This window comes from Tyto alba, unplaced genomic scaffold (genome assembly GCF_018691265.1).
Source record: "Tyto alba isolate M040663 unplaced genomic scaffold, T.alba_DEE_v4.0 Super-Scaffold_9, whole genome shotgun sequence".
NCBI lineage: Eukaryota > Metazoa > Chordata > Aves > Strigiformes > Tytonidae > Tyto > Tyto alba.
In genome coordinates this window covers 40,590,968-40,612,927 of record NW_024881330.1, presented here as the reverse complement: position 1 = coordinate 40,612,927, position 21,960 = coordinate 40,590,968, and positions in this window count along the sequence as shown.

Below are 21,960 nucleotides of genomic sequence, written 5' to 3'. Positions count from 1 at the left end.
CAGTTGTGGTGCCTACAATGCTACATGTATGCCATTTATAGAGAAAAAAAACAAGCTACTTAAAAAAAATTTAAGGAGGTGAAACATTTCTGTATTTTTCTCCCTGTGTCTGAAAGACTGTTTTCACCTCATTCAGGCAGATGTAGATAAATCACGTGTCTGTTCACTCAGCTCTATTTGACCAGTAAGAGCTTTAAGTGATTTTCTGGACAACTCAAAATGTTCTAGTGGAGATTGGAAGCTGAGAAAAACCAATCACACTTCCTAAGGTAAGTGGAAAAATAACCATAGAAACAAAACAAACAAATATAAAACCCTATGAATAGTATTACTACACAGGGAAGAATCTTGATGAAGTGTGAAGTATGATACAGGGCAGCTTGCTTGGGGTTTTACTGGTATGACTGGTATGTCTCTTAGTTTATTAGCCAGGAGTAAAAATAAAAAACCTTGGAGGTGAACTACAGGGAATTCAAGTCACACTTTAAATATAGTCGCTGAAATAAGGATTTAATTTAAAAGTGTTAAAAGTGACCAGGTTTTAGAAAAAATTAATTGTTTCAAGAATCTCTGTAATGAAATTTATCACCTATTTAATTAGATACCTATGCATATAGTAAACATTGATTGAAACAGTGGATATGTTATTTGACGAACAATAGTTTGTATAACTAAATATGTCACCCTATGTTTAATTATCTGGTAAGTCCATATTACTATATATGACAAGGTAAGACTTTCCAGCAAATTATTTAGGGAAGTTAGGGAAAATGAAAACTTTTACAATAATATATTCATAGGTGCAGATAAATACATACATGTACATATGGCCTGAATTTACAAGTGTCCAATGATTTTTACTTTTTGAAAGATGCTAAAAACTGACCTAATTTCACTGGATACATATTTAGTATATTCAAAGCCTCTTTTAGAAGTCTTAGAATGGTCATCCTGAAATATGTATGGCCAGCATAGCATACCCTTTGTTTTTTAATCCTGATAATAATCTATTTATTTTCTGAAGTCTCAGTTCAAGGTCAAGACAAGTCTAAGAAATAAGCAGTGGAATATTTTAAGAAAAATGAGTACAGAAAGTAAATTATATATATTTCCTGAAGAGAATCTGGTACATGAAAAGTGGTAGATAAATGCCCTAAAATCCCAAATTATCAGTAATAAAAACAGATTGAGAACAAGTATTGCTATTTCACGTTTTCCTCTCTTGACCATTACTATCTGCAGCTCTACATATTTAATGACCTTATGAATTTATTCTTCAATTGCACCAAAGGCATCACATTTGAAGTAGAAACTGACCCACTGGGAATTGGAACAGAAACTTCTCAAACACAAAGTGACAAAAATATTCAACCACTATCATTGCCTGGGATAAGAACTTTTAAAATACTCTTAAGATGCTAGTGGAAACAAATCCTGATTATGAAAAACCTTAATTATTTCTGGTCTGGGTTTTACCAACCTAAAAAAAAACAAAAGAAGCTATTATATTATGTTCTGTTTCTGTATCAATATTAGGCATAGGGACACACTAAGACTGCATTAATGGGAGGCTACTAAAATGGCAAATTCCAACACAGATGTGCATTGCTAGCAAATTACCATTGTCCTGGCCTGCCTCTCCAAAGAAATTCAAGAACCATCCCTTTGGCCCTTCATCCAGTCAGCTGTAAATACAGCATACAGTACTTGGCTGCTTGGCAAAAGGAATGAGCAAGATGCTGCTTTCTGATCAATAAGACTGGACAAAAAAATAGCTGATTCACCTTCCCCCTGAAAACTGTGTCCAGTTTTTAATATCCTCTCAAGGGCTAGGTACTCACCAAACTCAGTATGCTAACACTGTAGGCTTGGCTGTGAATTGCATTGGAGGTAAGTGACAAAATACTTTCATAAGCTTGTCCCCCATTGCTTTAGACCAATTGCAAACTGGTCAAATATTAAAATTTTTAGTCCTTTCTCTATGGGTCTTAACTTTTTGCCAGCATTGGAGAAAGATGAGCAAAAGATTGCTGTAGAGCAACAGATCGTTAAGAGCAACAACAGTTTAGGGTTGTCATGTAGTCTACAGAAGCCCAGTGAAGGCTATTCAAGAGAATTCACAGACAGGATGGAAAACAGCATCTGTCTTAGTGCCCTTTAGGGAAAAAAGAAGCTCCTGTAGATATTGCAGCAATATTTAGAGAAATAAAATAGACCTGGACAGTCATTCTTCACAGCATGGAAGAGACTTAAATGAAAGGGAGATGCAATGGATGCTAAATTGGATAAATTAACCAAACGTGTGCATGCAACAGAGGAAGAAATAAGCAACACTGAAGAAAGGGAAGCTGAAACAGAGAGATCTATGAACTGAGACAGTGTTGATTTTTTATGTTGAACAAAGCAGGAAGATTAGAAAACAGAAGCCATTGTACTCTTCCTGCAATAAAAGGTGTTGAATTGGACAATGTGATGGTCTTTGTTAAAATCTTGTTCAATTAGATTTTTGAGCATAATAAAAAAGCATCATCACGTAGTCCAAAGGACCAAATCCGAGCTCCTCTGAGACCTGACAATAGTGTTGAGATTCCAAGATAAAGATTTTGTTAGTCAGACCAGGTAATGCTGACATGGGGCAGGAATCACAAAAGACTGTCAATCAAGATAAGCAAGCGTTCCATATCCAAACCTGAGTACTAAAATCCTATAAATACAGAAAAAATAGAACTCTTTCAGAGGCTTGTTGGTAAGAAGGAGTCTGGAGGTTGCAGTGAAGTAATAAACTATTCAAACACCAGAGAACCTCTTCTGATTCTTCTCCAGATTTGTGAAATTCTACAGAATATTAATTAATCTTTTTCAGATTAAATCAGTTTGTGACCTTCAAAATAAAGCTTGAAATACAAAAGAGTGTGTAAGAAAAAAAAATATATTCAGTCTCAGATGTGATTAAATGGTCTCTTTAGGAGTTGTGTCTCTGTTGGAAATATTTTTTAAATCAAACATTACTGGATGGCATCATTATACAAAGTCACCTAACTTTTTTGTTTCTGTGAATACCATATTAACTTTGAGGAAATGCTGCATTGTTCAGAGGTTTGAGAGTTGGGTTGTGGGGGGAGGCAGGGTTTGGAGTAATTTCTGAGAAGGGCTTTTGGAAAAAAATAAGAATGTTTTCTCAGACGGTTCTCTAAATAGAGCCACTGCTTGAGGAAAAGTTGCTTTCTAGAGTCTCCTTGGAGCAGTGAAAGACAGCCTTTCAGATCCACTTTTACACTCAGTGCAACCCATCTAAATACAGTCTTCTCAATTCCACACCAGTTGGTGTCCACTTTGATCAACTGCAACATAACTGTGGTTGGTTCTGCCCAGTCTTAAGACTTCAGGATTGTTGCCTTGCTTATGACTACCTCTCCTGTTCCAAAGACCATTCTTAGAATTCTCTCTTTCCCCATGCCCATCATTTCATGTTTATAAGTTTCTAATAGGTATGCACATTTGATAAGATAGTCAGCCTTTACTAGACTCCTTCATGGTCTTGGTAATTCCTACCTGGTTCTCAATTTCTCTGTGCCCCACTATAGCTCATCTAAAGTCCTCGAACACCATATGGACCAACACTTATCCTCTTTAGAATTAGCTTGTTTGTCATCCTACTGGTACCAAGGTGTCATCACAATTTTGTGTTGTTCCCAGTTATCTTCTCCTTTGTTTCTCCTTATACTGCAAGACCTTAACCGCTTACTGGCTTGATGTGTCGGAATACACATTGTGCCTAATAAATTCTATTACAAGATCAACCTTTTTACCTTCCTTAGCCTATCTCCTTATATGATATTAAATTCTGTTAGAATACTCTAGTAGAATATGACATTCAACAAAAAAATAAACTCCCAATACGCACTGCTCTGCAGAAATGACCAGAGCTCCAGGGTGTCAGTTACCATGAAGGGTAAACTGGACTATCTGTCATTTTGTGGCTTTCCTATCTGAAAGGTGCATTTCCCACATCTCTATTGTACACCTCAGCAGAGTTTTCTAGCCTGCTGTTGCTCATATCAGGCTGGGGAAGATCACATTGTGGCTGGCTCCAGGGGACCATCTTTGGCCAAGTGAAAATGAAATCACTTTCCCCTCTTCTGATTTTGATGCGAGTATGCCAGAAAACAGTAATGACATCCAATCTCTAAAGCTAATATTTCATTTAAATAACAACAAAAACAACCAAACTACAGCAAGATAACTCACTAAATAGGAGAAGCCTCAGAAGCACTGAGTGAGACAGATTAAAGAAGATGTTTGGAAACAAATCAAATTCCTAAACACTGTGTCTTTGCAGTATCATACCTTTTTTCTGTACTGTGTTGTAGCTCTAACCTTCAGCATCTTTTTAATTCAAGGAAAACTTCAGTCTTTCTCACTACAGACATTCCTTCTGACTTTTCAGGAAAGTCTTTTACCTGACACTCCTGAGACCTAATTTGGGACTGCTTCCCTTACTGAATAGGACACTTTTTTGAAGTCTCCCGTTTTCTCTCTGCCACTACCTGCTCCACTCCACACTCCTGAACCAATCATGCTCATTTGGGCTACTGAGGCAGTAAACTTTTTCTTCTGCTTTCCTGGAGAAAAGGATATTTCAGAAAGTGTAGTAGCTAAGACAAGGTAAACATAACACTTTCCTGGTCCCCTGTATGACCTTTTTAACACAATATAATATAAATAGATAAATGAGACAGCTCTACCCATCTGTTGCAATATAAAATGCGTAAATTAAAGTTGAATAATGTAATTGCCTGGCACTCTTCTGAAATTTCTGTCTTGAGTGTCTGGATCACCTAAAGTCACATGGTAGCCTCTCTCCACCTTGCTGGAAAGCTCTCCTACACACACATGTATGTTTATTCCTTTTCCATCTTGAGTAGCTGCAGAGTTGGGACTATGGTGCTGTTTCTCACACATCTCATGCTTTTTGTCCAGTTTTTAAGGGTACATGTGCCGAGCCATTTTTTGTCAGTTTGCCTCAGTTCCATTTATGGCTTTCATTGTTGTTACCCTGTTCTTCACCCTGTCATGGCATTCTTCATGATCACTCCTTTGGTGAGCTGAGCCTTCCCTGGCATTTAGAGACTTCACTAGAACTTTGCCTCTTTCTTTTGCTCAGCCACACTCCCAAGAAGAGAGAAACATCTGCCCCCTGTTTGAACCTCCCTTTCAGACCCGTCTTTCTGAAATCTCGAGAGCTGCATGTGGATGCCAGAAATCTGACCTCTGCAATGCAAATATTTGCTTCAAGATCTATGTTATACTCACACCCATGAATGAAGTTGACAGAAGCTGTGACCAGCTGTATACGGTTCTACACATTGTTACACGTTATGAAAAACAGGTCATTTAAAAATTAGTCCAAGTTTAAGCCAAACTGTTGACTTTAACCTTGTGTGCCTCAAATTCCCATTTGTAAACTGCTCGTTGCATAACCTCTCTCTTCTCAACAGGGCTTTTGTGCAAATAAATGGGTTCATATTTGCCAGGTATTTCAATGTACAGGAAGGATTGCTATAGTAATGCTCCCAATGGAAAGGATAATTATTTCTCAGTGCTTGGTTTGTTCAGTATATACATAGCTTAGGGCCATACAGTGAAGAGTGAGAAACAAACAGACAAATAAACAAGCATTGAATGCCTACTCATTAAATGAGCACTGTCCAGCCTATGTACAGAAGGAAGCAAGGGTCTTGTGGAAAGCTCAGATAGCGGCTGGTGATGGAATGAAATACAGAATATGTTGATGAAGACAACTAATAATGCTGGGAACTGAACTAAGACTGTCCAATCCACTGTAATTGTGGCATTTCCTATTGTAAAGAGGCATCACTTAAAACCTTGGTAAAGTTGTTTTAACATAGGTTTTGTGTAAAACATCAGAAATGTATAAATGTCATGAAGAGGGCTGGTTTTCCACATGCAGAGTTGGTCTGTTAATAAACCATGGCGACACTAATAAAAAAGCATCCGATGGTAGACCATAAAAATAATGTTAAAGTAACTTATTTTAATATTGCAATTGAAATTAATAACTCTTTGAAGAAATTGATTTGGTCTGTGTTGTTGTTTTAACAGTGACTAATTCTAGCTTCCCCTGCTTTACCAACCGTTTATGAGAATTAATCAAATTTGTATAATCAAATTGTACATATTATGGTATTTTAGTTGTTATTATGTGTCATAATTGCTGACATATATAAACTTGTAAACATCAGGTACTGTATTTTTTTATATAAATGAGACCAACAATACATGATCAATAAATTGCTTCCTTACTAATCTCCATAAAATTTAAAGGATAAATAAAACAAACCACTTTTATTGTTTGCTCAGAAATAGTTATTAGAATTTTTATGTGGCCTAGAATACTCTGTTATTTATCACCATTACCATTCAACTTTCAAAATTAATTATTTTATAAAACCTAAATAAACTTTCTAAGAGTCTGTGTGTAAAAAGGAAAGCATTTAAATCCTCTGGCAACCATTTAGAGTCTCCACAGAGCTGGGTGACGTTTCCTGTCCTAATTTTAATCTGTACTAATAGGAATCAATTCCAAATCCTTTTGTCAGATTGGAATGTACATTCTGAATCAACTTAACAAACTGGATCAGAAAATTCTTTGTCAAGATCTAAAGCTGCATGAGATATTCCACTAGATTATACTTGACTAGAAAACAGCTAAATTTCATGGTTCATTTGCAGCTGTTACTGATAAAATTATTTGAATGGGAATACTTATACAACTAAATTAAGCTGGTTTTGGTCCATTATGATAGCAGTTCAAGTGTTGGGAAATTATGTTATTTTCATATTTGGAGGCAACAATGAACATTTTGAATCAAATGGTTTGGACACATGATTACTAAATATGTTAACTGACTATTTAGTGGGAGCAACTGTGATGAAAGACTAATTGATAGGCATTCTAATGGTGTCAGTAAAATATCAAAATAAGCTTCGCAGATTGAGGCAACTGCTTCAGAATTAGGGAACCATTCCCCCTCTTTGCAAAAATTATACAGTATTAATATATTTGCCAGCTAATTTACATATTGCCAATATGCCAGTAAATGTCAGTAAATGTATGACTCAAGTAAAACTTAGGCAACACGGAAAGCTCTAAAGGCAAATCCACACACACAGATTTAAAAAAAAAAAGATTTATAATCAAGAGTTTGTTCTTCACTGAGAGATATAAACAAAATCTGTATAACATTTTTGCCAACAAGTCAGATGAATTAGAAGACTTAGAAGAAGAGAGCAAAAATATAAAGCCAAGTAGTCATTGTCATATTTGGCAAATGGAATTCAAGGAAAAAATTTTACTAATATACATGTACCACAAATGGGATTCAGTGGCATAGTTATAGCTCAACTGGGAAGTCTGAAAGTTTTGGTTCATTGCAAATTTTGTTCCTGGGGGTGATATTTGTCCATATAGTTGTTCAAATATAGCCAGGACAGAACTAACCATATAACTATCTAGAACTTTAGCAGCAGGTAACCACGATAAATTATTATAAAGACTTTTGCAAGTGTATTCTCCTTGATACCCAGAAAATGATAACAAAGAAAATAAAAGCACCTCTGAGTGGAAAGGTGAAAATTAATGGAACCCAGTTTGTCAAAAGTGTGAAAAATTGTCTTATGAGAAACACAGAAGTTATAATGTACTTGATCCTTGTTGTTCAATCAAGGAACTGTGAGTTTGTAAAGGCAAATGCAAGCATAAAATGTACTGCTCACATCTACACAGTGTGAATATTCAGCCTGCGTTCCCAAATCTCCCCAAGTGCACTCTCAGCTGATGTGAATCTGCACAGATCTTTGCTGACTCCAAGTTCTCATTAGATACTCCAGAATCCTCATCAGAAATTTCCGGTGTGATTTCAAGAATAATAGACAGTACTATGGGCAGCCTCTTTTACAGGGACTTTTAGTGAAATTTATCCTAGCGTAAACATACAGCACACTCTCCTTTGTGGTGCTCAGTGTCTGTCTAGGGTCTTGGAAGCAAAAAATGATGAGCCAAAACAGCAATGCATGCAGAAAAAAAAAAAAAAAAAAGACTTTTTCTGTAAGTGGGTGTCAAAAGCTGTGAAGAAGGTAAACCAGGAACAAAATGTAAGGATCAGCTGTGAGGACTGTAGATACTGGTTGGAAGGAGTGGATTCTACTTCCCAAAGCCCTCAATGCTTTATAGAATGATTTTATGCAGATGGAGCAGATTTCACCCAAGGGGAGAAGCCATCGCAACGCATGGCTTTCCGAAGAGTATGCATCAGCTTCATATTTGCAAGCTAAATATTGCTTATCAATTATTAACATTCAGGAAAAGGTGACTACAGTCTATCTGCGATGCTATAGTGAAATTAGATGAGAACTCAAAAAGCACTTAGGATAAATAATAGATGATTAACATGTCATATACATCAGTGTATCATGTTATTTTAATTTGTTTGCTTTTTCTTCTTTTTCTTTCATTATTCTTAGTTTTTATCCTTACTCGTTTTGATAATACTCTTCAACTCAATTCTCTTCTGTATTAGGGTTAACTCCTATTTTATTTATGGGCTAGGGTAGAGTTCAGTTTAGAAGTTAATAAGAAAATTGCTGAGTGTTGTAATACTGTATCATTCTACTGCTGACATTTAAAAGCTAGAGTTGTATGCTAGATCTGCCCTTTCTTTATAACTACCTGACACAGGTCAATTAATAAAAATGTGTGCAATAAATCTATTTACTTGATTAAATACCTACTAATAAGGATTGAACTACCATTGAATAAAATTTTATCATCTTAAGAACAGGGTGATAATATTAACAACAATAATGGATAATTGCATTCAGCAACTCAGAAGAGGTTTATGGCCTGTCCTTAAAGGTATACATATATTTTTTATGATTTAACATAATATTCTATTGAAGTTTTCTTATTTCATAGATCTGCCATTCTCTCTTGGTCGACTTCTGTCTTTCCTGTCTGATCAGCCATAGCTGGTAGTCAATTTGCTCTCTTATACAATGAGATCCGTATGTGACAACCCTGAAAGAAGGACGTGCAGTTACCTAAACACACAAGTGCCTTCCCAGCAACAAGCAGAGCCCTGACAACAGCACAGTACAGAACAGCACAGGGTCTGTCAATAGTTTCCAAAATACCCATATAGTTTGCTATTACAAGTATACAGACTTGGATTCTAACAGTAAAAACTCCCTGCTGATACACAGTTGTATCTCTGAGACACTAGGATCTGAGATTTCTCTCTACTGCAGCACCTCAAGTGCTTGATTTTAGTGGCTGCAGTAACTCGTAGTCACAAGTTCTGATGCCTACACTATTCCATTCACAATCTTAAAACCTGTCTCACAGGAGATATAGGCCACCTGACGAACTTGGCCATGGAAGAAAAAGAAAGCATTCACCTTTTGAATTACCTTCCTCATGAGACTCTACAATAATATTTTGTAATTAAAATGTTTTTTTTTTCAGCTAAACATTTCCTAAGGAAAAAAAGTGTAGATAATAAAATACAGACATATCAGTGTTTTATTTTTGTCATATATATTTGTTTTTAAATTTGGAGGGGAAAAAAAATCACGTATGTAACAGAATACTTCATGAAATTGGAATAAAAAATGCAAAGCCTGGGCATATCCTCAGTGGGTTCATCAACCACATTCACTTTTCTGAGTGTTGGTAGAATTTTTATTCTTTCTTTCATGAGTCTGTCTTTAATACATCTGTTCCACAGTATGGGGGGATGATGTTTGATTTCCACATGATGCTGTACTGTATTAGCAGAGTTATTTGTTTGTTTCTTATTGGCAGGATGCAAACAGAGGAGTTTCTTGAATGAACCGGATCAAGGTTCAGACATCACACAGTAACTGGCTTTGCACATCTTTTCATTGTCTGTGCATGCTCTTCAATTTTCAGGCTGCATTAGTGCCCAAGTTTATCAGTGTACATGAAAGAAATCTATCCCAATCCAACTTTAATCACACTCATGATAGACATATACATGCTGATTGAGAGAACCAGTTTCATTTATATATGAAATGTGTTTATGCATCAATATTATCTTTTTGTAAACATGCCTGCAAAATTTAAAATAAATTTGTCTAAAACATACCTTAGATAATGAGGCATGTAAAAAAACCTGCAGGACCTTTTAAACTAAAAAATGTTGCAAAAATATGAACTTAATATGAATGACATGATTTATATGTAAACCAGTTTAAATGCTGTAGAGTCTAGGTCCAGCTTTCTAGCTTCATTCAGCTGAGAAATAAGAAAAACTATACAGGTGTGCTCTAGCTCCTTTCAGCGACACAGAAACTAGAAAAGAATTCAGCATTTGTCTTTATGGGTCTCCACTGACATGCAATGAATGGCTCATAACTTGGGAACTTTTCAGGATGTAGCTCAGAGCACAACTCCTGGCCTGAGATCCATTTGTAGATACAAAGCTTCATGAGACATATGCAAAATCCCTAGTAATATAAAGCTGTGGTGGTATGTGAGATTCCCATTTCATAAGGGCAGACTTGAAAAAATAGCTCCTATCTGATCATCAGCTGACACTTTGCTGGACAGAAGACAGACGACTGAATACAAACTTTCTGTGCTGGTCCAACCAATATCAAAGTTTGGTTTATTTCTTTCAGATTTATATCTTGGTTATTCAAGAAAAGGGTGGCTTTAATAAACATATGGGACATAGCAGGGCACAAGCTGACAAAAAAAGAGTATACTGGAACAGGATTTTTTACAAACTTGTCCTATTGTTTCCAAAGTCATTACACAAAACTCATTTCTGTTTATCTGACTTCTACAGGGCTTTACATTAAAATATTCATTGTTTCTAGCATGTTCCTCATGCACGGTTACATATTTCTTCTCTGATGGGTTTAAATTAGGAAAAAGTTAATTAAAGTGGGCAGATAAATTATGTGTGTGAAACTGGGCTGAGTTTCATTCTGAGCAGATAATCTGCAGATGTTTATGGTTTGTTTGCAATCTGATTTGAACACCTACAAGTTTGTTGTGTCTTGTCCTTCATGACTTCTAATATTCACTTGTAATATGGAAGATTTATGTTAAATTGGGATATCCAGGTTTAAAATCCTTATAAAGACCCCTTACAGTAAAAGCCCTTATTTTCAGTATTTTGTGTGCCATCCTGATAGGTTTTTATGTTTTCAGCTCACCCCAGCTCCAAATTTATGTACACAGACAATTCTTTCTGTAAAGAAACTTACCAAATTCATTGATAACATCTGTGTCTCTTTTAACTATTTATTTTCAAAATTGTTCATTACTTTCTTTTTCATCTATAAGATTACTACCACTTCATTATGTTATGATCTTATGTAGATGGTAGAGCTAATCGTCATTTACAAGTCCTCTTTTATCTCTTTTCTAAAGAGACTTTAAAATGGATGCAGACATTAAAAACTCACAATTTTGGGCCTCTTTACTTTGCCAGAATGGAATAAAACCTGCCCTTGAATTCAGTAAAAGGAGGGTACCTTAAGGTATATGGTTATTTCTTAGTCAGAAGTATTTCAAATGTTTTAAGTAGATTTATTATTAACTCCTTAAAGAGGGAGAATGAATGACTATGATGTAAAGAATGAACTTTTATAATTAATATTATTTCAAGGTTGGAAAATCTCACAAGGTTGTAAATCTCCATTATCAAGACCTTCACCTTCTCAAATTGCTGCTACATTGACCTAACTTAGAAACATTTTTGCAAGTCAGCATGAACTTTCAGCACAAAAGGAATAATATTTATCATAGTTACCACTGTATTTTTTTTAAACACTTCATGAGCATTGACTAATATTAATTAATCCTTACATTACCCAAAGGGAGAATGATAACTATGATTTCCATCTTTAAAATGAGGAACCTGACTGTATTTTCATTTATGCTGGTGTAAATCATGAAGCCTTCTACTGAAGTGAATGGAAATGCACTGATGGGAAATCAACATGAAATTGGTTTCAGATATGGGGAAAATATTATAAAGGGGCTATGTCGTTTCCTAAAGGAAAGAGTCAGCTTCAAAGCTATCCAGAAAAATCAGTGATTCCTGCTTTTTAGCCTAATGCTTTGATGATTACAAAGCATTATCTTGTAGTTGAACATTTGAGGTTTTTGAGATTGGTAGCATGGTATTTAATTGCAGCTAAGAGATATTATTGTTCTGTAATAATTTTATGATGTCAGTAGTTCACATCAGTCCATCTTTTCACGTACATGTTTCCCAGAAAGTATAAGGCATTACTAAGAATGCTCACAAGCAATATGTCTATCATGGACTATGGGTGGCTTTGTTATTTCACAGTGTATTTAACCTACAGGTTAAATTCTTCATGAATAATAATAATAAAATCATAAAATAGAACGATAAGGTAGTTAGGGTTGGAAGGGACTTTTAAAGCTCATCTAGTGCAAGCCCCCTCCAATAAGCAGGGACATCTTCAACTAGATCAAGTTGCTCAGAGCCCCAGCTAACCTGACTTTGAATGTTTCCAGGGATGGGGCATCTTCCACCCTGCTGGGCAACCTGTTCCATTGTTTCACCACCCTCATTGCAAAAAATGTATTCTATATATCTCGTCTGAATCTACACTCTTTTAATTTACAACCATTATCCCTTGTACTGTTGCTATAATAATTTTTTACAAAGATCAAAGAGAAAGTTTTGAAAGAACCAACATTTCTGTTTATTCTTTAAGCTTTGATTGAAGGCGGCTACTATATGATTATTGTCAAACTAAGAGGACTCATAACAGCTTATTTTCCAAAGACATTTGTTGGTAGTGGAGACCGATGTTTTTCTCAGAGTGACATTCTCTTCTAGTGAGCTTTGATATTCACTTTTTAAAAAATTAATTGGTTTTCAAATCAAGTCAACAACACAATGGAGAAAGGTTAAAACTAAAGTCAAGCTGAATTAGGTGGGGGAGTGGATCCATCAAAAGTATTATACACAGATAATATTTCATCCCTATAAACCTCTGTGGAGATTTATACACGTAACCTTGGAGAGCAAACACAAAAAAATAAAAGATCTGTATAGCCCATATTAAAATCTACAAAGTCAAGTTCACTGCTTTTTTGACTTCTGATACATTCTACAACCAATTGCTGATGTGACCTCGAATAAAACACATGTCTTTAAACCAAGCACATGAATCTGTATTTTGGCTGCCTAAAATGATGAGTACAGACTTTCAGAAGTGTTGAATATTTACAGGACACAAAGTTCAAGAATAGTCCTGAACCATTACCAAAGGGTACACTTCAAATACATGTTTGTGGCTTCTGATTCCTTCTTTGGATGTCTGATGGGGAGAAGTGACATTCGATTTTATGTATCATGAACTGTCATATAGTTCATAATGACACAGCTTTAATGTAAGTTTGGGAAGAGCAGACACAAAGGGGAAAATATCTGTGAGAGACCTGAATTGAAGGCTAAGTAGCACATCATAGCATAAAGGGCATGAAGGGAGCAAGAAGGGTTTAAATAGACTTAGTACTAATATTCTATTTATTAGCTCTTTGAGGGTGTTGAAGGTTCAACACGATAAAGCACTACTTGTACTTTTAACAGGACTAGACTATCTCCAACTGTAATTTGTAGCAGAGACACAATAACCTTCATATACAGCTACTTTTTCTTTATAGCAGGAATTCCACTTAATTCATAAGGAGCATCAGACACACGATGAGTGGAAAGGGAGAGGGGGGTAAATGCCTCAGCCCAGTCCCATGGATCACATGGCATGGCAATTCCAAGTTCCTCCTCTCTGCACTAAAGGATAATTTTAATGATTTATGCTTCACTAAATATGTATTAATAAATAAAGCAGTATAATAAATGGTTAGATTATTAACAACCATCATTTCACTGATAAAAGTCAAAGCGGTGCAAGCATATATTTTTAATTTATATTAAGCCTCTCAAGACCAAGGTGCATACTACATTGGATGAGATCAATATCCATTCTCTCCAGTACTGTGTTTCCACCAGTTGCCTTGTCAGTATCAGCTGTCTCACTAGAAACTTCCAGAAATTATGATGCAGTCAGTTTTCACATTCAGAAAAGTTCCCTTCCCACTCCCAGCACATAGGCTGTCATATGCTCTATAGTATGACTGGTTTTATCCTGTGTAATTTTCAGTTTTCGTTCAAAAAGGATCAGTGCAAAATCAGAAGATACATGTACGCTTATGGTTTGGGAAATGTTATACCATAGTCAGGTTCATATGTACATTCAATATAAAATCTTAGTGCACTTTTTACTGAATTTGTCACCTAATGTAAAATTATTTTTTCCTCTCAAGAAGATAGGATTTTTTTTTCCTCTGGACATAATTAATTACAGACTATCAGACCTTTTCTGATATTCATTGATACATTTTGTATATCAGTCATTTTAGAGGGAAAAGAGTAAGTAGCTGATACAAAAGAATGGAAGGATCGGGTCTTATGATAACATCACGACCCATGTTAGCAGAAACACCAATGAGGAGTCAGAGCTGGGATGAAGGCAATTGATTCAAGACTACATGAGCTGCTTACCTGCATGTTCACCTGACCACCTTTTACCTATTTTGTCTATGGATTTTGTCTTCATTTGAAGGCTTCTTTTGTTAGGCTGAACACAAGGGATTGGTGTACATGGGAGTCCTGCAGCTGGAGCTCTCAGCACAAAGGTGGGCAGGGAGCCCCAGGGCCCTGCTGTGCTCCCCAGCAGCCAACAAGAAGTCATAAGTCATAGTTTGGGACATGAAGTTCTTATCACTGAAGTGGTCTACTGTGCTGTTGAGAGTGTGGTTTGTCTCAAATAGTGTGTGCTTTGCTTGGTTTGGCTGCTATGGTTATTAACCTTGGAGCAGAAAGAAAGGGGGCAATTTAAAGACTGCCTTTTAGGGCAGAACCAAGTCATCCTCATCATGGCTTCCACACTGGGAAATCTTAGCCTGATATATCATTATGTTTTCTAAGAGGGTTAGAAATATTCATCTTCTGAATATATTTTCTTTCCCTGTTGTATTTTGCAGTAAATGTATCCCTTGTAGTGGTGCTTCGGCTACTGTTAGATGTGCCAAGTTAGCGATAAGCCTTGCATAGCTGACTCTTTTCATCTGCGCCTTTTTGTCAACATCTCTGGCAAAATCCCCAGCCAATGTGACCTGGCCTATTTCCACGAAAGTCAATGGACACCAGCTGAGAATCTGGCTCTCTCTGCGGCTTTGGCTGCATGCGCAAAATCATCGACCCAGTGGAGACAGCTGGAATTCAGCCACTGATTTCTGTGGAATTTTTTCTGGATTCTTTCACAGCAAGGTAGAAAATACATCAGAAATTTCTCTTGGCTTTTACTTTTAGGGAAAATATTTTGGAAGAATCATGAGAGCTGTAGAGCTTTGCTGCTGTAGCTGTATGCAGAATCAGGCTATAGTACAATAACTAAGTAAATATATATGTACTTGAATAAACATGGCCTTAGGTGGGTCCCTCAGCTATGCTAAATATCTGGACAAGTTCATCAGACACATGAACACAAAAAGATGAAATGGTTATTAACATTAGAAATGCCTTATGGAGAGGATCATGGAAACCTAGACAGACAATATACTTCTCCATGATGACTCTTACAGTTCTTCTGGCCATAAGACATGAGGTCCAAAATGCTGGTGAACTGGTGCTGCATTCAAGCTTGAGTATATGGCAACTATCCATAGTGTCTATCTGTGCTACTAAATCAAATATTTTTTCTTAAGGATGACACCTGGCTCCCTCTGCACTGTTCAAAGTCCTGCCTATTCGAAGGCTTACCTCCATGCTTTGCAAATCTCTTGCTATCCAGGGCAGGGTGCACTCAAGCTCCCCTGAACATGCTATTCTCTATGCCTGAGAAGTGCTTGGGGGACTGCTCAGTTGACCAGAGCCAAAACAGTACCAGAACTAAATGTTCAGCAATATTCACTGCAGTGCAGTGCTCAAGAACTCCCTAATTTGCTGGTGTAGCCAGAGCCTGAGGCTCCAAGCCCATCAGAAGTGAAATAGGGGGAAGGCATGTGTGGTCACCAACATGAAGCCAGAGCAAGTCCCTTTGAAGACATGCATGCTTTTGATCTTTTCTGTCTGTGAAGAAGTTGAAGTGCTCAGTAATCATATGCTTGGCTTGTATACTATAAAAGCTTGGGTTGACCATTTTATCTGATTTTTTTTTCTTTAATCCTTTAATCCACAATATTAATTCTTAGTCTTTTTTTATAGGCTAAAAGAACATAATTTTTCTGGTTTTGTTATTATCATGAATGCACTTGGTTCCCAGAATAAACCGAGGGTGTGGAAATCTTCTGGTTTCTTGGTGGCTTTCACAATCCACTGACACATTAGTTACATCTTTATGTGTGTTAAGAGGACTTAAAAGAGGTCTGCAAGTGATTTTTAAAGGGCTAGTAAAAAAAAAAGGCAATTATCTTATGCCCTTTAAAAGAAAATATCTAAGAAACTTTCACCTTTAAAATTACTACTTCATGTGTTCAGCCTTCTCCAGACACTTTAAAGTCAAATGCCCTTATTAGTCTGTTTATTGGTGTATGGCTATTGGAAGACAGCTTTTGAAAAGGTGGTGTTATTCCCAGACCTTGACTTGACAGAGGTTGAATAATACTGGCTCTGGTTCTAAAGAAACAAAATAGCTTCTGGGCTGGATCTTTGTAAGCATCTGAAAATTATATTGGATGCTTGTAAAGAAGCATCTCTGAAAGCCTTTCATTTTTAACCTTTTCTTTTTTCTGTGTTTTTCTTTTTTTTTTTTTTTTTTTTTTTTTAAGTTACACATGCAGGTTCTTTCAGGATCAGGGACATTCAATCCTACAGAGGGGAATTTTTTCCTTTATTTACTTGGCTTCAGTATTTTTCCAAGTACCAAGGTATTTTCAGTTTTTTAAAAATGAGAAAAAAACTAATGTTGTCGGCATCAATAAATCAACAACCAGGAAGAGTCACTTCCTATCAAGGTTTCAAAAGTGCTTCATGGCTTTCCGATCTCCTGTCTGTACTAATCATCTCTGATGTTTCACATATGCATAGTATATGATGCCAGGTTTTAAAATATAGCTGAGGAAGGAAAGAAGGAAGGAAGGAGGAAAGGAAAGAAGGTAAGAAGAGAGAAAGGAAAGAAAAGTCAGGGAGGCAGGCTGGAAGGCTGAATTATCTGTTTATAACTGCATATCATCCCATTATATGTGATGGTGGAGAGGGTCTCTCAGAGGTCAATTAATGGCAGGCACAACCCAGTAGTGGATAGACACGCATGTGAACAAAATGAGGAAAGAAACTACCTTATTTTCTGCATGAGTATTTACATAAATACATAAAATAGTCAGGCAGTGGTTGACATGCCAATATTGTTACTTGTATTCAGAACAATATGTAAATGAAAAAAATGAAAAATGAGCAAACCTAATATATCCTACTGGCTTAATACTGTAGATGCTAGAAAGCTGCTCCAAATATTGCTGCCATCTGCAATACAGTTGTTCAAAAGTGCTGTAATTTCAATAAGAGGGGGAAGTGGTATTATGCCAAGTTTCCTAACTGCTCATAAAATCACCTGAAGTTCATCTTCATTTCACTAGTTAATTTAGCTTTTCTATATTATTAGAACTAGTTTGGGGTTTTTTGTTTACAGAATTAAATGGTTTTCTTAACAGGTTCCCAGCTTGGCATGCATGTTTTAATTTTGAGTGTTGCAGGGATATGGCAATGTAACAACAATTTTCATTTTCTCTTTCCCTTTCATTGCAGTCAGTATTGCTTTAATCAAGCATTCACAGTCTAGTTGCTCTCTCTTTCCAACATATTTTGATTTTAATTTCAGACAGGTTTAAGGATAATTTGTGTAACTTGTTATGTTTGGTGTTTTTCTTGATGCTTGAATAGGAAGACTGTGTGAAAACATCAGCTTTTTAAAGGTGAAATCCAACTCTAGAGTATTTAGGGAAAGCTTGAAAATGGGAAGCAGAAGACTTGAAAACTGGAAGGCAAAAAACATTATTCTCTTTATGAGTGTTGAAATTTCATTACTTCAGGTAGGTAAAGAGATCTATTACTTCCTGTCAGTTGCTTGAAGTTGCTAATGCTGCCCTTGTTCCACAAGCTCATCACCTCCTGACGTCATAAAAAATGGTCATCAATACCTGTAAAACTTTTTGCTTTGGGGATATTCACTGATTTTTATAATTTTCAGTAGAAATCCAGGCGCACACACAGGGCCTCCTGAGGATGAGGTTTCTGTTAGAAACTCACCTAGTTCCCCTCTGCCCTGTCCATATGCAGCCATCCAGCTAAACAGCAGCGGAGCTGGGAGGGCCAAGGCGTGACCAGGTGGAAGACCCCTCTGAAATCAGAGCGTGGTGTTGAAGGGGGGAGCAGCGAGAAGCCCTGTAGCCAGCCGGCCTGCCTCCCTGCATACACTGCGACAGAGTTGAAGCACAGACCCAGCTCCAGGGCCTGGGAAATGCTTCCGAGGACCACCCTTTGGAAAACCTTCCCGAACCATCATCTTGTCTGCACTGTTCCACCTCCCGCGGGACGTCATGAGGTTATCGCCCAGCCTCAAGCCGCTGCAGTAAAACTGATCTTGCAGAATGCTTTCTGCACAGTCTTAACAACCGTACATCATGTTTATAGAGCATTAATATCATCACTTATCTTAAGGCCCTTTCTGAGGAATTTATGTCTTGATGCCACAAAGTGCTTGGTTAAAAATATACACAAAGCCGTCTTCAGGTGAAGTAAATTGGTGCGGCTCTGCTGGGTTCAGTGGTGCCAAGTCAGTTCCAGTTGCAGTGGTGTTTAAGTAGTAATTTTAAAACAGTTCAGACTGTTCAGCAAACTGTAATTAATATTGTTCAGATGCTATAGTATTAAAACGGAAATAGAGAGAAAGCTGGAGAAAGAAAGAGGCAGGCATGTTTTTGTGTAATATATACACCAGTTCCCCAAAAGGTTTCTTTCATAGTGGTGTCACTTGGAGTGATGAACACCAGGAGCTAATCCACTCAGATCACACCAAAATAAAACTGATGCAAGAAAGAATTGAGGCAATATGTGGAGATGTAGAAATAACGTCTATGAGCATTTTTAATGGTGCCCTGTGACTGCCAGTGAGGTCATATATGAAAAGTGGTTTTAATGTAACGCAGAAGGTTACAAGTGATCAAAAAGAGTCTGTTGGGATTTTGCCACTGGCCCCCATGGGAGAAGGATCAAGGCCTCAGACATCTATTTTGTTAGCATTTAACTTTTAACAGCTGAGACAAATTTATTATTCACATGCATTATAACACCAGTTTTGAAACATGAAGGAACAGCACAAGAGAGGTTTCTGCAGGACACAATAAGTGTTATACAGATAATTGTAGAAATTAGCTAAGTACACTAGACTTCCAGTGTATGACATGACTGAAACATATAGCTGTTCTAGTATGTCATGATTTTTCACTTCTTAAAAGAAGTGTTGAACCTGATGAGGAACAGCTTGCATTGGGTCCCACTGATTTAATTTGTACATACTGTAATTTACTAGGCTGCAGTAAAAACAGTCATTTTGTGAGGCTATCATAAGCTCATTAGAAGCGTACTGAGAAAGCTTAATGGCTTACAACCCACAGCTTCATGAATCCATTTTACAGAGATCCCTTCCCAACAGAGTCTGCCGCATGGTGTTCTATGCTGCTGGCAGTACAGTAGTTTTCACACATGCCCCAGAAAATTAGAGGTATTTGTGAATAACAAGATTAAAGACAGAGCCAACATTTCAGGAGTACTTGGAGTGCTGCTGGGACAGGGAAAATCTTACGTATTGTTAACCATGGTGAGGCTGGTTAGCTGTTAAGTACTGTATAGTGTAACTAATCAAAAGCTCTAACATCCCAGAAAATGGAACAGAAATAATTACTCTCCCAAAGCTACTATTGTTTCGTGCTCAGCTTTCTCTGGACTAATAAAGGGTTTAAATTTAAATTGTGTTAAGAAAATGTCAGTATCACAAAGAACTACAGCATTCAGTTTCTCTGAACACAGCATCAGGTAAACTACATAATGGGCCAATGGAGAGTGAAGTACAAACAAACTCCTTTTCCATCTCCTTCTCCATTTGCTGTCTTTATTAGCCTCTAATGCTTTAAGATACAAAATAATAAAGGCACTTTGCCAAAAAGAAAGAAAGAAAAAAAAAAAGAAAGAAGAAAGAAAGGAAAAAAGACAGAAAATGCATAGAATATTCTACATTCAACTAACTGAGCTCAGAGATGGGTAGATTTTTAACATCAATCAGGCTGATGCAATGAGCTAGTCCCTCAGCTGCTAAAAACAAAACCAAGAGAGGTCTGTTCATGTCAGTGGAGCTCCTCCAATTTGATACCAGCTGATATTAAGATTCATATTAAGAAGCTTTTGTCTGTCATTCTCTTCCTGAAGTGAAGAGCATGATACTCCTGTAAGATGCTAAGCACTATGGCGACTCTCCACGAAAGCACTTTAAACACATGCATGTTCTCACTGTGGTCAGTAGGCCTCCTCTTCCAGCGTAAAACAATGTGTTTTGCTGCACTGGACCCACAATTCTTAGTCCTCAGCAGGTTTGAGCATGTGGCTGCCTCCATTTACACATCGTGGCTGTGTGAGCTGTTTTATCTCTATCAAGAATAAGTTAATAAATTGCCAGTTGTTTCACTTTGTCTTGTTCAGCTACTCAAACCAAAAATACACTTTAAAGAAGCAAAAATGTCATTATGGGTATACAACCTTAACATTGCAATAAAGAACATATCCTTTCTTTTCCCAGAAACATGTTTTCTTTAGTCTTTCATACAATATTCTATAATTGTGCAGTTTCTTAATTGTATAACTGAGAGTTAAATAGCAGGTTGATTTTTCTGAGCAGTTGACTGAAAAATCAAGGGTACTGGGCCAAAAGCAAGGTTTCTGGTGGACAAAAGCTGGGCCATAGCAGTAACACAGAGACTTGAATGAGTCTTGTAAATTAATATTTCCATGCTGGAGGGACTGAAATTAAAATGCAATCATATTGATGCCTAAGAAGCTGACTGGCTTTATGAGATGCCAGTCTAAAGTTTACTTGAATGGAAGTTTACAGTTTCATCTTCAGTGAAACTGAGCTGGTAGGTGATCAACACCAACAAGATCTGTTAGCCCTACCTCTATCAGAACTCAGAAGATATCTCTGCATTTTTTATCTTATTCTACAAAGACTGGCTCCAAAACACAGTGCTTCTGGGAAATGCTAGACTTGAAAATGCTGACTGCTTGCACTGCAGTCAGTTTGTTAGAACCATTACTTTTCAGATGAGATTAATATTATTCAGTTGCAAATGAAAAAAATAGGTTGGTACAGCATTTTTATTGTAGCTCTGAGTGTATGCTATGGTTATAGTAAAAAGATCACATTCAGCATAAAAACTCTATTATTAATTTACTTCCTGTCCACAGCATTCAAAATGACTTTGTTATATTAAGTTCAACCTATTTGTGATGTGAATTCAAGGACTTATCTAACCTTGGAGGTCAGCGGAAGTATTATATAATTTCCTGGAGAACAGCGCCTGTTGCATACTTGTATGTTATAATGTGAATGTCTTCTCACAAAAAAAAATGCAAAGTGACTGAGGTTTTCTGAGGTTGGCATCTTTTTGTGCCAGCTGCTTCTTTATCAGTTTGACTCAGAAATAAGTATGCACTACCTTAAGTGATAGCTTCCTAAAATTTGCCACAGTTTCTTTAGACTGTGTTTGGGGCTCAGTGGAGAAGGTTGTTAGGTGAGTGTCTTTAACCTAGAAAGTGC